The 16,647-nt window shown below is 33.0% G+C and overlaps 1 protein-coding gene across 8 annotated transcripts in view; it reads right to left on the bottom strand.

Moving 5' to 3' along the window:
• Window positions 1-16,647, bottom strand: part of Znf148 (zinc finger protein 148) — a 145,040-nt gene that overhangs the window by 63,741 nt on the left and 64,652 nt on the right. The window contains exon 1 of one of the 8 annotated variants that reach the window (XM_076867544.1): window positions 5,698-5,738. The exons of the other annotated variants lie outside the window; for them this stretch is intronic. The gene's annotated coding sequence lies outside the window, so the exon portion shown is untranslated. Of the gene's footprint in view, window positions 1-5,697; window positions 5,739-16,647 lie in introns of those variants that run through there. 8 annotated transcript variants of the gene reach the window in all.

Genomic DNA, 16,647 nt, shown 5'->3' with positions numbered 1-16,647 from the left:
CTATCCTTACACCATCTCTCCTCTTCATTTCTGGAGCTATATGGTCCTATCAAGTTTCAATTTCAATTTCTGGTAGTCTTTCTTATCCTCCCACTCACGGAGAAAAAGAAAGGTATTCTGCTTTCCTCTATACTGTGTATTGATGCTTCCATTCCCACCCATCATCAAGGGTCTGCAGCTTCATTGCCTCTCTAGTGCCCCTGACTCCCCATCAGCTATTTCTTCTCTTCCCAAAAGCATACTGCAGTTTGTCCTATAAATTTCTGAGCTGGGCACTGTGGTGCACACCTGTAATCCTAGCTACTCAGAAGGCTGAGGCAGGAGAACTGCAAGTTAGAGTCCAGCCTCGGCAACTTAGTCAGATCCTATCTCAAAATTTTAAAAATGGCTTGGGATTTAGCTTAGTAGCAGAGCACCTGCCAAGCATGTGCAAGGCCCTGGTTCAGTCCCCAGTACTGTAAATATATATATACATACATACATACATACATACATACATAGACACACACACACACACACACACACACACACACACACACACACAGATTTTTGTGGATTCAAATATTTCTACCTACTATCCTTTTTTTGGCAAACATTTTGAAAGAATAATCTGTACTTGGCATATAGAGACAAAATAACTGTTCCCAAATTTAGGAAAACAGTTATCCTGAGAGTAAAAGTAGTACACAGTCATATAAAAAGAACGTGTTTAAATATCACCAGAAGAAATCTATTTCAAAATATTGCCTAGGAAACACTTAAGTTGAATCAAGGTGACCACAAGTATAAATATTTAAATGTAAAAAGATATAACACAACTGACTATACTACAAACATACATAATAGCTAAACAACAAATGTTAGCAATATTTGGGGGGTATCTATGGAATACAGAAAAGGAAAAACTTCAGAGAGAGAATGTGAGAGAGCATGAGCACGCGTGTGTGTGTGTGTGTGTGTGTGTGTGTGTGTGTGTATTTCCAGGATAGTTTTGACAAGAACAGTTAGATGTAACCAGTCAACAGGAAGATTTCAAATTCCAAGCTTATAAAACTGCAGAAAATAGCAAGGAGGTAAAGCAGTACACTGACAGATAAGACATAGTGAAATATATCTTTCACTCTGCCTGACCCATAATTACATGAAAACTTTTCAAAGGAGTGACATTTGTCAGGAGAGAAAGCTGACCAACAGTCCTTTGATCTGAAAAATTTGAAAGATCTGCAATTCAAATTACAGAATACTTTCTTATTATATATATATTTGTTACTATAAATTTATACTCTGATTGCTCTATCAGCATCTAATAGTTTAAGTAACTATAGATGGATAAAATGATTAAATGAAGTTATCTTACCTGGAATGGTACTGACCACCCTACTTGGAAATGCCATTCTTCCAACTTTCAGGACATCATATGATTTTAGTTCTCTCATTTACCTTCTGGTAGTTCTGGATTCATCCTTCCAATAAAACGTGCCTTTATTTTGTAGGAGTTTCAGTAAATCTACATCAATGGTTCTTAAATATAAGGAATCAAGAAGATCCTGACTCCATTTCAGTGTCAGGTTTCCTGATCAAACTACTTTCATAACCTACTATTTTTATTCTTAAGGACTCCTTAAAGAAATGCATCCATAGGTTTGAAAACTTAGTTATATTAAACTAGACAATGAAGAGATTCACAAATTTTTTTTTAAAAATCTCACTAAATTATTTTAGAAAACAGGATTATTTTTCATTTAAAAATGTTATATGCGAATGTGTAATGGGTCTTATTGTTACTTTCAAATTAAAAAGTAAAACTTAAAATTTCTGAATTTTTAGTTTCTGATACAGTAAACACTGGTATATACAATCAACATTAGCAAAAGCTCTTGGGAGTTCTCAATATTCCTTAAGAGAAAGGATCCCAAGACCAAAATGTTTGAGAATTGTTGATCTAGATACATTATAACCATATTTTGCATTCCCTTCTCCTCCATTCAATATCTTTTAATACAGATGGCTGGGTCCTACCAAAATAAGGAAATTAGTATGGATACTGTGTTCATATGGGTCAGTACACATAAATATACTTCCTACTTTGTTTGCTGAAGTTACCATGGAGGGATGACATTCACCATAAAGACCGTTGGTTTTTTTTGTTTGTTTCTTGTTGTTGTTGTTGTTTAACCAGGGATTGAACTCAGAGGCACTTAACTACTGAGCCACATTCTCGGCCCTTTTTTGTATTTTATTTTAGAGACAGGGTCTCAATGAATTGTTTAGGGCCTCAATAAGTTGCTGAGGCTGGCTTTGAACTCATGATTCTCCTGTCTCAGCTTCCTGAGCTGCTGGGATTATAAGCATGCACCACCAAGCCCGACAAGAACTTATCTTCTAAAATAAATTATCCAAATAAAAAAGGCTAAGGACTCTGGGAAATAGCTGATTCTAGGGCTAAGGCAGAGGAAAATGGATGATGACCATGAAAAATTGTGGTGCCAGAAGCTAACATGCTTGAAAAGCAATCAGAGCACATCAAAAGGACATAGAGCTGAGAGTGGTGACAAAAGCCGACAATCCCAGTGACTCAGGAGGCAGAGGCAGAAGGATCCAAGTTCAAGGCCAACCTTAGGAACTTAGCAAGGCTCTATGCAACTTAGCAAGACACTGTTTCAAAATAAAAAGGGCTAGGATGTAGCTCAGTATAAGTGCTCCTGGGTATAATCCCCATTACCTCAAAAAAAGGACATAGAACCTAGCCTGAAAGAACTTGTAATGGCCAAAGCTTAGAGCAATATGAGCAAGAACATATGATAATACTATATTATAAACCATACAATAAAATAAATATCTATACTAATAAGTATACTGTTTCAAAGTATCTTCTGCAAAGTATTTGTCAATTGTAAAGGAAAAAGTAGTAACTTTACAGAGGAACAACCTGGAAGATACCACCTTAACAAAGGGTAAAAGTTAAATCACCAGTATGAAGACATAGCCATATTATGTCCACCTGATATGATGTCCTGAAAAAGACACAACATTCCTTTTTCAAGATTGTCAAAACTGCAGAGCTTTAATCTAACTAAAGGAGACATCAGACAAACTCAAATTGAGAGTCAGTCTACTAAATAATTGACTAGTGTTCCTCAAAAATATCATGGTCACAAAAGACAAGGAAAGTCTAAGCAACTGCTACAGATTGGAGGAATCTAAGAAGATACAACTACTAAATGAAATGTGGGATCTGAATCAAATCTTGGAATAGAAAAAGGACTTTAAAGAGTAGCAACTTCAATTCAAATGAGGTCTGAGTTTATTGGTATTTTTGTCTAAGTTTCAGGTTTTGACAATTGTACTATGTTTAAAAAGGTTTGACATTAGGGAAAGATGAGTGAAGGGTTTATGTGAACTCTACTATTTCTGCAACATTTTTTAAGTCCAAATTTTTTTCAAAGGTAGAAGTTAAAAAAATTGTTCTAGATCTGGCTTTTCTAACTTTAAAAATACTTTATCATTTATATGGTGTTTTTAAGTTTGTGATTTCTCTTTCTCAGCATAGTAAACTAAGATTTAGCTAATATTTGTTATGTATCAGGTACTGTCCTTGTCACTAAGAACACAATGGACTTTAGTAGCAGGCAGGGGACATATGGTCTGGACATATGGCCTGTTACAGTCTATGGCATTTAATCTTATAGTAAATCTATGGAAAAATATTTTTATCCCACTTTAAAAATAAAACTAAGCAACAGAAAGTGAATTATTGCCTAAAATCACATTAATCAAGAGTGAAAACCAAACTTTAAACTCATGTCTTCCTTATGCTAAGACTAAAATCCTAACTATTGTGATCTATGAATTATTCCTTATACTTATGTTGCCAATAAGGAAACTAAAACTTCAGAGGTGTCTCTTTCATCCATATTTATAAAGTTTTAAAACTAGCACCAAGATCTGATACTTTTCAGTTCAAGAGTTATTTACACTACTGTAACTGCTTCTTAATAAATCTAGGTTATTCAGATTATGTTAAAATGCTTTTTGCACAAACATGTTATATCTTTCTATATATTATCTATAGTTTGGATGGCTTCCAGACTATGAAATGAATTTCTAGCTATTCTGGAATAAAGTGGCCAAGTACTAACAATACTTAGGTAAAGCATTAGAAGACTTTGAGTTGTTCAATGCCACCTCGTCCAATTACCAGCTGAGTAAACTTGGCTTTCAGAGGTAGAATGGTAAAAAACATAGGCTGGGAGTTAAAAGAAATACAATCCAATTACAAATAGTAATATTTGCAGTGTGAGGATGAACAAATAAAATCTAATCATTTTGACCTTGTTCACATGTAACTTACAGAAAATCCTCAAAGGATTTCTGTAGCATTAAATAAGATTATATAAGTAAAATACCAAAACTACAGTACACAACACTGTACAATAGATTCTTGATGCTGTTCATTATTATAATCATTTCCTCATCTGTTAATTGTTGGTAGTAATAATATCCACCTTATCTCAGAAAATCAAGTGAGATTAGACAAAGGAGACTGAGGCAGGAGGATCCAAGTTCGAGTACAACCTCAGCAACTTAGCAAGACCCTGCCCTCAAAATAAAAATAAGATGAGCAAAACCTTGAGAACTTTCACGTACTAAGTAAATACATATGGTTATTAATCATTACCACACAACTGCAGATGTGTAATTGCTTGTATACACAAAGCTTTACCAAATGTTACAAAACTTTTCCACTCAGACATCTTGATATCTAAAATTCAATACAGCTAAAATTCCTTCACATTAAATCCTCCTTGTAATTTCCTTACCTTTCAATAAGACTATCCATCCCCTGTCTAAGTAGTCTCTTCTAAAATAATTTTCTTCTCTACCCTCCACCCAAGATCAAGCTAACTTGTTTTTTTTACCCCCTCACAATCATATATGAATCAAAAAATGATTTCACATTTCCCTTTAAAAATCATTATAAAGATATTAAGTTGGGAATCTTATATAGTATTAGAGGAAACCAAATTGGAGGTCTTTTGTAAGTTATATTTTGGTCAATATGTATCAAGAGCCTTAAGAAAATTTAACTAAAGAAATAATTTCACGTGACAACAAGACCACATAACAAATATCACACTATTATTTATAATAAAAATTACAAATGTCTAATATCCAATAATAAATAGTAAAATAAGTTACAATATCAACTATATGGCATTATGCAGATTTTGACTAATATTAATGACAGGATAAGATTCACAGTTTATGATTAAGTGACAAAATAAAGATAAATACACCTTTACAATTTCATAACACAAATATACATGAAGAAATTTTACACAAACACACAAATATCTATACAGGAAAGCAACAAAAAAAGGAAACACTAAAATGCTGACAAAGGAACATAAATAGCAGTTATTCCAGAGTAATAAGGTTATAGCTATTTTTATGATGATCTTTACAGCTTTAAAAATTTTACATTTTCTGTGTATATTACTTTATAATCTTAAAACAACATTAAGATGAATTTTAGCACAAATCCTAGTATTATCAAAGAAAAAAATCTATTCGCCATTATTTAAAATTATTAAGTTGTGCTAAAAACTAAAACATTACATCAGCAGCAGGAAACAAAGAAAATCTCTGTGGGTGAATCTTTAAAAAGTTAACCAACAAGTAAATCTTGATCCTCACCTCACATCACCAGCAAAAATCAATTCTAAATGGACTGTCAATCTAAATGGGAAAGGAAAAAAACATTAAACCTTCTAGAAGTTAATAAAGGAAAATATCTTCTTGATGTTGGGATACGCAAAAACTTCTTAAACAGGACACAAAATACTAGCAAAAAGGAAAGATTTATAAATTGAACCTTATTAACTACTTGTTAATCAAAAGTAAACTGGCAAGCCAAAGTGGAAAAACATAATTGCAATACACACACCAACAAACACATAAAACAAAACCACTACAAGTTTATAAAAATAAAAATAAAACACAACCTAATAGAAAAGTGGGGCAAGAAAACAACTTATCCTACCAATAAATAATATATAAATTCTAAATAAATGTGAGAAAGTAAGTATTCAACTTCATTACTTAATCAGTGAAATGAAACCTAATATCATACTGCAATTCCACTACACAACCAGCAAAATGGCTAAAATTAAAATTTGGTGTGTGACAATACCAAATAGCAAGGACACAGAGCAATTATTATAAATTGGCAAAACCAACTAGAAAAACTTCTGGCATAAGTGCTAAAGCTGGACATAAGCAAATTCAAATCTAAGTATATGATTAACAGAAATGAGTGCAAACACGCACCACAAAGCACATCCAAGATTATTCACAGTGACATTTTGCATTATAGCCAACATCTAGAAACTCGGGGGGGGGGGGGGGGGGCGCGGGGCAGTGCTGGGGATCAAAACCTTGAGCAAGCTAGGCAAGCACTCTACAAGAGCCATAATTCCAGCTTCTCTAGAAAAAAATCTAAATGCTTATTATACTAGAACAAATATATACTCATACAACTGATCATACAGAAATGAGACTAAGTTAATACTATATGCAATAAGATGGCTATATCTCATAAACAATGTAAAACAAAGAAACCAGACATGAGAGTATGCTATCTGTAATGCTATTTATATTGAATTCAAATTGAGTGAACTAAAGGCCACAATAAAAGCATTAGGGCAGTGGTAATCTCTAGGAATGAAAGGAGAGTTGTACCTAAGAGGGATAGAAGAGGTGGGGCTTCTGGGATGCTAGTGATGTTCTATGTCTTGAGCTGGTTAGCGCTTTTACAAGATGCTCACTTTTGATTAAAGACACCAAAATGTACATGTTAGGGTTTGAATATGTGGTGTCCCCCAAAAGCTCCTGTGTTAATTCAGGAATGTTCAGAGGTAAAAAGATTGGATTGTGAGAGCTGTAACCTAATTCAGTCCACCCTAGATTGAATGGGTTGACTGGATGATAACTATACACAGAAGGGATGTGGACAGAGTAGATGGGTTACTGAGAGCAAGCCCTGGAAAGGTACACCTTTCCTGTAGCCCCTTCTCAACTCCCTCTCTCTCTGCTTCCAGGCTACCATAAAATGAATGGTGCTCTTCTGCCATGCCCTTCTGCCATGATTCTGCCTCACCTTGGGGCCAAGAGCAATGGAGATGGCTGACCATGGACTGAACCTATGAAACTGTGAGTCAAAATAAACTTTTCCTCCTCTAAGTTGTCCTTGTCAAATATTTTGGTCATGGCAAAAAAAAACCAAAAAAACTGACCAACATAGTACACTTAATAACTTGCATACTTTTCTATATGAATGTTATATTTTAGTAAAAACACATATACTTAGGCAAATAATGCCCAAAATGTGCATGTACACACAAACATAAATGCATAAAAACATAAGCAAATTCCTTTTACTATTTTTTCACTCAAACCAACCAACCAATAACATAAATGTCTATCAACAGGGTGGTGGCTAAATAAATGATGCCATACCATTTAATCAGCCATTAAGATAAATAAGGCAGTTTTATATGCAATAACATAAATCTCTACAAAATATCATTAAATTAATGCAGATTTCAAATACATACATATATTTATGCTAAATATATGTATTATATATCTAAAACATATTACACAGACATAAATACATACATAATATATTTTTTTATAAATTAAAAATTTCCAGAAGAATATCAATATTAGTAACTTCTTCAGAATTAAGAGTAAGCCGAGGTTAGGAACTTTTTACCTTTTCCATGTTGCTGAGGATCAAACCCTGGTCCCACATATGCTAGGTAGGTGCTGTATCACTGAGCAATACCCTGACTCTAAGGAACTTCTACTTTTATATCATTTTATTAACTTCCATGTCACTTTAATACTCAGTAGCCCACAAAACTCCTATTGAATCCCTTAAATGAATTATAAAAGAAATGTAATAGCAACAAGATATGGCTATAATTTATAAATGGCTCTGAAAAAGTATACAATATAATGGACGACAAGAAGGAAACAGCCAAAGATAGAGAAACAAACTTCCTACTAATGGCTATTTCAAGCAAATAAAAGGCAAAGAAGTTTGTCACCTTCCAGGATGATTTTGAAAAATCATTTGTCATCAATAAATGCAATCCAATTTCTGCAATTAAACCAGTGCAAAATGTGCAGCAAAAATAATAAATACCTTAAGGAACAGTGAAATAAGTATAATGAATTTTTTTATTTAATAAGAGGAAAGAAATTACCTACTACAAAATATTTACATAAATTAACAGCATCTGCATGTTAGATTTTTATTGACTTGACCATGAGATATTTGGGATAAATACTATACCATCCTCCTAAACTAATAACAAGATTTAAGAAAATTTTTTAAATAAAACAGAATTTTCATACCAAATATATGAAATATATTTTGAATTTTCTGAGCCATTAAACAAAATTATTCAGACACACAAAATGCATGAAAGCATGCCTAGGATTTTATTCATGCTGCTTTATAGCACAAAAATTTGTGAGTAAAATAAAATGCCACACAAATGTTTATGTACATTTTTCCCTTGGAATTATACATATCAGAATATTTTATATTATTATATGAGTAGAATATGATTTTTTACGTATCTCCTAATTTATAAAAATACTTTTGCTTAAGGAGTATAATCCAACAGTTTATTAGAATACAAACGTAGCATGTATCATGATTTATAATTTGCTCCATTTTGTTAATATAAAACGTTAAGTCTTTCCTCTTAACATGCTTGCCATCAAACTAGAAAAATAAAGAAGATAAAAACTTATATGACTTCCCAGGACTAGGGGTGTAGCTCAGACGTAGAACATATGTATCTAGCAAGTGTGAGACCCTAGGTTCAATTCCTGGTACTGAAAAAAAGAAAAATTATGATTTCCCAAATCTTCCTGAGTAGATTTGACAAGAATAAAAAGAATATCCAAATACTTTTCTTAAAATTTCTGAAATAAATTTAGTTTCTTGGTTGAGAAGCTTTCTACGGTATTATCAGCCTGCAATGATGGAAATTTTATTTATCTATGTTGTCAAATACAAGTCATGAGCCCAGATAACTACTAAGCATTTGAAATATAACTAGTGAGCATAAGTAACTGAAAAACTAATTTTATTTAATCTTCATTTAAATGTCTAACATGTTAGGAAACAAACTTCTAATAAATAAACTACAGACATTAAAAGGCTGACTTGTACTTTGCTTTTGAAAACACAGGGTCACTGAGCTGAATCTGAGTGACTAATTTAAAGTAGTGATCAAGATAAATCCTGAAAACTAACAATTACCACAAATGAAGAACTGTTTACTTAAACTGTCACCAGACATTAAGGAGAGTTTCCATGGGCTACAGAACCTAAAAATCTTTAACCACTTAAGAAAACTCAACTTTTTGTTGAGTGAATAAACAAACAAACAAAAAAAAAAATTAATCAGTTCTTTGTAACTTCCAAGTGAATGAATCAATGAAAGAAGAAAGCCATTAACACCTTCAGTATCATTTTGGGGGTGGGGGGTATTGGGGCTCTTAACTACTGAGCCACATTCCTAGCCCTTTGTATTTTTTATTTTGAGACAGGGTCTCACTGAGTTGCTTAGGACCTTGCTAAATTACTGAGGCTGGCATTAACTTGCAATCCTCTTTCCTCAGCCTCCCAAATTGCTGGGATTACAGGCATATGCTACCACATTTGGCTTAGTATTTTCATTTTTAAAAGGCTATTTATAGCACAATCTATATAGCATGTGAAGAAGACATGTTAGCTTTAAGTTTGATACACTTTACACTTTTTAATATAACATTTATTTGTTTGTTTGTTTATTTATTTATTTATGTGGTGCTGAGGAACGAACCCAGTGCCTCATATGTGCTAGGCAAACACCCTACCACTGAGACACAACCCCAACCCCAAGGTTGATACACTATTGTAGACCTGGATCATATTGTTCTAGGTAAATGTTCTCTTTTCAGCTTAACAAATACATATTCATGCCATAATCAGCATATAGTTCTAAGTCAATGTTCTCTTTTCATGTCGAAATGCCATAATCCCAGCTACTCTGGAGCCAGAGGCACAAAGACTGCAAACTGAAGACCATCTTCAGCAACTTAGGGAGACTCTATCTCAAAAAGTTTAAAAGGGATGGGGATACAGCTCAGTGGTAGAGCACCCCTGGGTTTAATTCCCAGTACTGGGGATAGGGGTGTATATTCATGATACTAAGACCCACATGGACACATAAATAAGGAATAAGGTATAAGTACACGTATGAAGACATGAACTGGTATGAAAATACTTTATTACAAAGAGATATGAAAAATTGTGCTCTATATGTGTAATATGAATTGTAATGCATTCCACTGTCATGTATTTAAAAAATAAAGTTGAAAAAAAAGGGAATAAGGTATAAAATTTATTCTGTCTGCTATGTTCTATAAAAACAATGTTAAATGAACCCTGAATTCTGCCTATCTGGTATATGGTATGATAAAGTGTTTCAAAGATTAATTTATCATTATCTCTCTCTCTCTTTTTTTTGTATCAGAGCATCCCCAGCCTCTTTTTATATTTAATTTAAAAACAGGGTCATGTTGAGTTGCTTAGCGCCTTGCTAAGTTGCTGAGGTGGCTTTGAACTCAACAACTCTCCTGCCTCAGTCTCCGGGGCCACTGGGATAGCAGGTGTATGCCACCATGTCTGTTTTTTTTTTTTTTTTTTTTAAGTTGTAGATGGACACAATACCTTTATTTATCTTTATTGTGGTGCTAAGGATTGAACCCAGGGCTTCACATGTGTTCGGCAAGCACTTTAGCACTAAGCTACAACCCCAGCCCCTATGGCTATCTTTTTAAAAAATAATAGCATTCGATTTTGGGTAGTCATAAAAACAGAATATCAAGCAGATATTGGAGAACTTTTAGAAGGGGGTTGAGAAAAGTTCAAAATATGCTAGCAAGCAGAAAGAGTAGGTTAATATGTGCAATATGCATATGAAAAAAAAGTACCAAAACATAGTGATTATATCTGAGAGACAAGGGAGTAGTAGGCTATTCTGGGAGATATGGACACCTATGTCATACAAAACCTGCATACCAATGCTCACAAAAGCTGTATTCATAACAGCAAAACTTAGAAACAACTACAATGTCCCCCCAATACAAGAATGGTTAAACTATAGTACAACCATACTGTGGAATACTACTCTATAATAAAAAGGAACAAATTACTGATACACACAACAATCTGGATGATTCTCAATAATGTATGTTGAGGTTAAAAAAAAAAAAAAAGGTCAATCCCAAAAGATCACATATTGTATGATTTCACTGAGAAAACATTTTCAAAATGACAAAGCTCCAGGGATGGAAAAATGGATTTGGGATAGCCAGGGGTTAGGAATGATAGGGGAAGGGGAAGAGATATGACTACAAATGGACCGATCTTGTCCCTTCCCCTTTCTGCTCCTCCGCATCCCTTTTCCCTCATGAGACAGCCTGAAAGCTCTAGGCTGGGCCAGAACAAGGTATCCAATAAGAGTCAGGATGAAGACGGCATCAGTGTGAAAAAGGTGCCCAATACAAGATGTCAGAGGCCAACTAGGGTGCGGAGATTCTCCACACAGAAGGGAAGTTCAACATGAGATTTTAGGAATTCAAGCAGCATAAGGAAGGGTCTACATTGTGGGGGAATAAGAGCTTGGAGCAAGGTATCAGAAGCTGAGTTACATGAAGAAAGTATCAGAGTTGGTGTGGATCAGCACAGTCTATCAAAGCAAGAGTGCCATAAGGATGAGGATCCATGTGGTGCCAAGTCCCAGTCAAGGTGTCAAAGCACATGCTGTGGGAGAAGGGCATCCATGCAGGGGATGGGGAGGCAAGCACTGCTGTATAGTAGAAGCTAGGGACAGCTCCACTGGCAAGGTCAAAATAATAATAGGAAACACATTAAAGACAACCAAGTCAGGATTCTCACTGTCTAATATACTCTCTAGTTGTTGAACTCAATTAGAGATGTTTGCTGTGAACTTAACAATATTTTCAATAATGACAGATGGATATTAAATATATACATATATATAAGCAAACGTGTGAATAAATAAATGTAGATAATTACATATACAGAATACAAACACATATATACATACAGTATGTACGTATATACATGAATACATATATTTTCATATTCTGCAGCTATGTCCATTGAGAAGCCTGGGAGCAGCTATATCCCAATAACAGGGCACAGTGTGTTGAAAAAACTAAGATCCTAGCTTCTAAATACTATTCTCCACTAAAATGAACTAGAATTCCTTGGGGAAATGGCTGACTCCAGGACTGAGGCAAGAAGAGTACAAGATAAGCCTAGATCATCTTGTGCCAGAAAGCAAGAAAGTTTTTGAAGATTGATGGGCATAGGATCCCATTGGCCAAACTTAAACAAAGCATTAAAATAACTTATTAAAATGATTAAAATATTTTTGTGAATAAAATAAAAATCTAAGTTTATGTTAATGCACATAAATAAATGAATAAATTCTTAAAATGAGAGAAGAGGAAGGAATATAGCTCAGGAGTACATGTGGTGCCTAGCATGCACAAGGCCCTGGGTTCAAACCAAATACTACAAACAAAGGAAAGAAAGAAAAGAGAAATAGGATTAACTCTGTAGTGACAACTCCTAGTAGACACCACCTTATCAAGTAAGCAAGATCAATCAGAATGAAGGTAACAAAAATCATGTGCCAACTGTCAGAATGCAATGGGGAGAAATTAAGCATCACTTCTACAATATTCCTGACAAAGATGATTAACTCATAAGGGGAAAAAAAATCAGATAAATCCAAGTAAAGGACACTCTGTAAAATAAATGCAAAAAAATAAATTTAAAATCTGAAAAACTGACCTAGATTAATGACAACCAAAGAGGGATAAGAATTAAATACAACATTAATTACAAAACTGGGTCCTTTTGCAGATTAACTTTAACTGTTGGAAACACCAACAGTCCTCTCTCAGTAATTGACAAACTAAAGCAAAGATACAAGAGTTGGAGAACATAACCATACAACTTGACCTAACTGACATATATAAAAAAATAACTCACCCAACAACAGCCAGACACATATTCTTTTCAAATGAACACAGTATATCAACCAATTAGATCATATGCTAGCCACTGAAACAAAAATCTTAATAAATATATTTAAAAGGACTGAAATCATACAATGTATATTCTGACAACAAAGATTAGATACCAGTGATAAGATGATACCTGGGAATTTCAAAGTACTCAGAATAGTTCTAATTATTCATCAGTCAAGAAGAAATCAAAGAAATTTTAAAAGTATTTTGATATGTAATAAAAATAACACATCAAAAGCAGTGCTGAGAGAAAAATTTAGAGCTTCAAATGCTTACATCAAAATAAAAGAAGGTCTAAAATCAGTCATCTCATCTTCTACTTTTTTAAGAAAAGAAGAGCAAATGAAAACCAAAATAGTAAAAGGAAACAATATAAAGAGTAAAAATTAATGGAAGTTAAATAATAATGAAGATTTTTAAAATGTCAAAATTTGATTCTTTTAAGAGATTAGGAAAACTGTTAAATATCTACCCAGCTTAATTAAAAAATAAGCAAATTACCAATATCAGGAATAAGAAAACATCACTATAGATCCTTTAAACAACAAAAGAAATTGTGTAGAATCTGTCTATTAAACAATTAAAAAGATAGAAGATAGGCACAAATTCCTTAGAAAGTACAATTTACCAAAAATTATTGAAGAAAAAATTTAAATCTGAATAGACTTATGCACATTTTAAAAATTAAATTTGTAATTTAAAGCCTTCATAAAAAGAAAACTCAGGTCAGACTAATCTTACTGGTGACATCCATCAAATATGTAAAGTAGAAATAACAACAACTATATACAAACTCTTTCAGAAAATAAAGGAGGAAATACTTCCTAACCCATTTATAATGAAGTCCACATACCTAAATACAAAGATATTGCAAGAAGATATAACTAGAGATTAATATTCCTCATGAATATACATATAACAATTTTTAAATTAGTAAGCTAAACCCAACAACATATAGCCAAGTATAATAACATATAGCCAACATCATGACCAAGTGTAGTTTATCCCAGGAATGCATGATTTAATATTTCAAAATCAGTACAATTCATTACATTAAGAGAATAAAAGAAAAAATTTTTATGATCATCTCAATACATGCAGAAAAAGCATTTAAATATCCCTTCACGGTTTAAAAAAAACAAAGCATTTAAATATCCCTTCATGGTCTTAAAAAAAAAAAAAAAAAAAAAAACGCAAATAAAGAGGAAAACTTTTTCAACCTAACAAAAATCACCAATGAAATCCCTTCAGCTAACAAAATTCTCCATGGCAAAATACTGGATTTGGACTCTCCTTAAGATCTAGAACAAATCAAAGATGTCTGCTCTTACCACTTCTGCGCATCAATTATTCTGTGGGCCCTAGTCAGTGCAATAAGGAAAGAAAGAGAAAAAGGCATACAAATCAGAAAAGAAGAAGTGAAACATATGGACAACATGATACTAAGCAAACCTAAAGAACATATAACTATAAGAACTAATAAGAAAATGTTAACAATCTCAGGATACATGTTCAAAAAAAAAAAATCAACAGCATTTCTATATTCAAATAATGACATTTTTTAAAATGGCATTTTAAAATGTGTCCAATTACCCTACACTGAAAACTATATAACAATGATAAGATAAATTAAAGAAAACCTAGATAAATGTAAAGATATAACATGCTCATGGCCTAGAAGCTGGTATTATTTAAATGTTGATTTTCCTCAAATCAACACATAAAATCAATGCAATCCCAATCAAAATTCAGCTGGCTCTTTTTATAGAAATTGAAAGGCTGGTTCTATGCTTTCCACAAAAACACTAACGATATAAAATAACCAATCAGTCTCCTTAAAATAGTAACAGGATATATATAAAAGAGTCACAGTGTGTCTTGTAAAAGTAACGAAAATGGAGGTCTTAATACTATCTGACTGAAATTTACTGCGAAAAAAACTCAGCAATCAAAACAATGTGATATTGATTTAAAGACAAATCAAACATAATGAAAACTCAAGAGATAAATATTTGTACAAAAATGTACCAAAAGAAGACTCATACAAAATTTTTCATAGCAGCTTTATTCATAATGATTAAAAGTAAGAGACAACAAAAATAACCATAAGGAAAAATGAGTAAACAAGTTTCATAATATTAAAATAGGACACTAATCAACAAAAAAAAAAGAATAAACTACTGATACTGAACCAACATAAATGAAACATAAAAATACAATGCTGTGCAAAAGGAGCCAGAGTTACATATAATGCCATTTACAGGAAGTTCCCAAGGGACAACTGTAATCTATGATGAAATAATCATTAACAATTGTAAAGGGCATTGACTACAAAGAAATACAAACAAAACTTAAAGGATGATTGCATATCATGCATCCCATCTACACCTTAATGTATTGGAGATCATGTAAGTTTATGCAGTTGTCAAAATTCTGAACTATAAACAGGGTCTCAGCATTTTCCTTTAATTTTTTTCTCAATTAAAAATATAATATATGATTTGGGAGGGATGGCAAACATCCCTCCCAAATCAATAGATAAAAGGCCAATAAATTCATTAGAACATTAAAAAATAAAAATTAAAAATAAAATAAAATATATCTTTCCACTCAAATAATACCTAACTGCCTATTGTAGCCCAAGAACTAAAAAACATAAAATTTAAAGGCAGACTATAGGAAAGAAAACTTAAAGCATACTACATACTCACAAGAGTCCTGCAAGCAAAGATAGTCAAAGCAAGTTAGTATCATAATGACCACCATGCAAAAGAGAAAGCACACAACTATAGATTGCCAAACAAGAATACTACAGGCATACACTATGTGTTCAAAATAACAGAATAATATCATAGTGTGAGCAATTAAAATAACCTGATACACTTAAAGCATAAAATATAGGAGAAGAGATATGAACTACTATATAAGTTGGATAAGCAGGAACCTATATGTCAGATACAGTGGTGTATATAATTCCAACTAGTCAGAAGGCTGAGGCAGGAGAATCGCAAGTTAGAGGGCAGGCTCAGCAGCAAAAAAGGGTTCTATCTTAAGACTTTAAAAACTAAAAAAGGCTGGGAATGTAGCTGAGTAAGTAACCCCTGAGTTCAATTCCCAAGTATTGGGGAAAGGAAAGGAAAACAACAAAACAAAACAAAAAGGACCTGATTATAAGGATTCTTTCCATTTATGCCCCCCCCCCCAAAAAAGGTTCATTTTATCTGTTTGGCACTGAGGAAACACTGAAAAAGTTTTAGTAGGGGAGTAAGAAGTTATACATCTCATATAGAAAGATCACTATAGAACTATCTAAAAGATCAAGGATGGCTCAGGCATTCACCAAGATAGATCACATCATGGATCATAAAACATACCTTAAATTTAAAAGGAGAATAATCATACATTCATAATTCTAACAATAATGGAATTAAGGTAGGAAAAAAAAAACTGGAA

The sequence above is a fragment of the Callospermophilus lateralis genome, chromosome 10, assembly GCF_048772815.1.
Source record: "Callospermophilus lateralis isolate mCalLat2 chromosome 10, mCalLat2.hap1, whole genome shotgun sequence".
Lineage (NCBI taxonomy): Eukaryota > Metazoa > Chordata > Mammalia > Rodentia > Sciuridae > Callospermophilus > Callospermophilus lateralis.
Note: the sequence above shows the minus strand (reverse complement) of the source record. Positions and strands in the feature narration are given on the sequence as shown.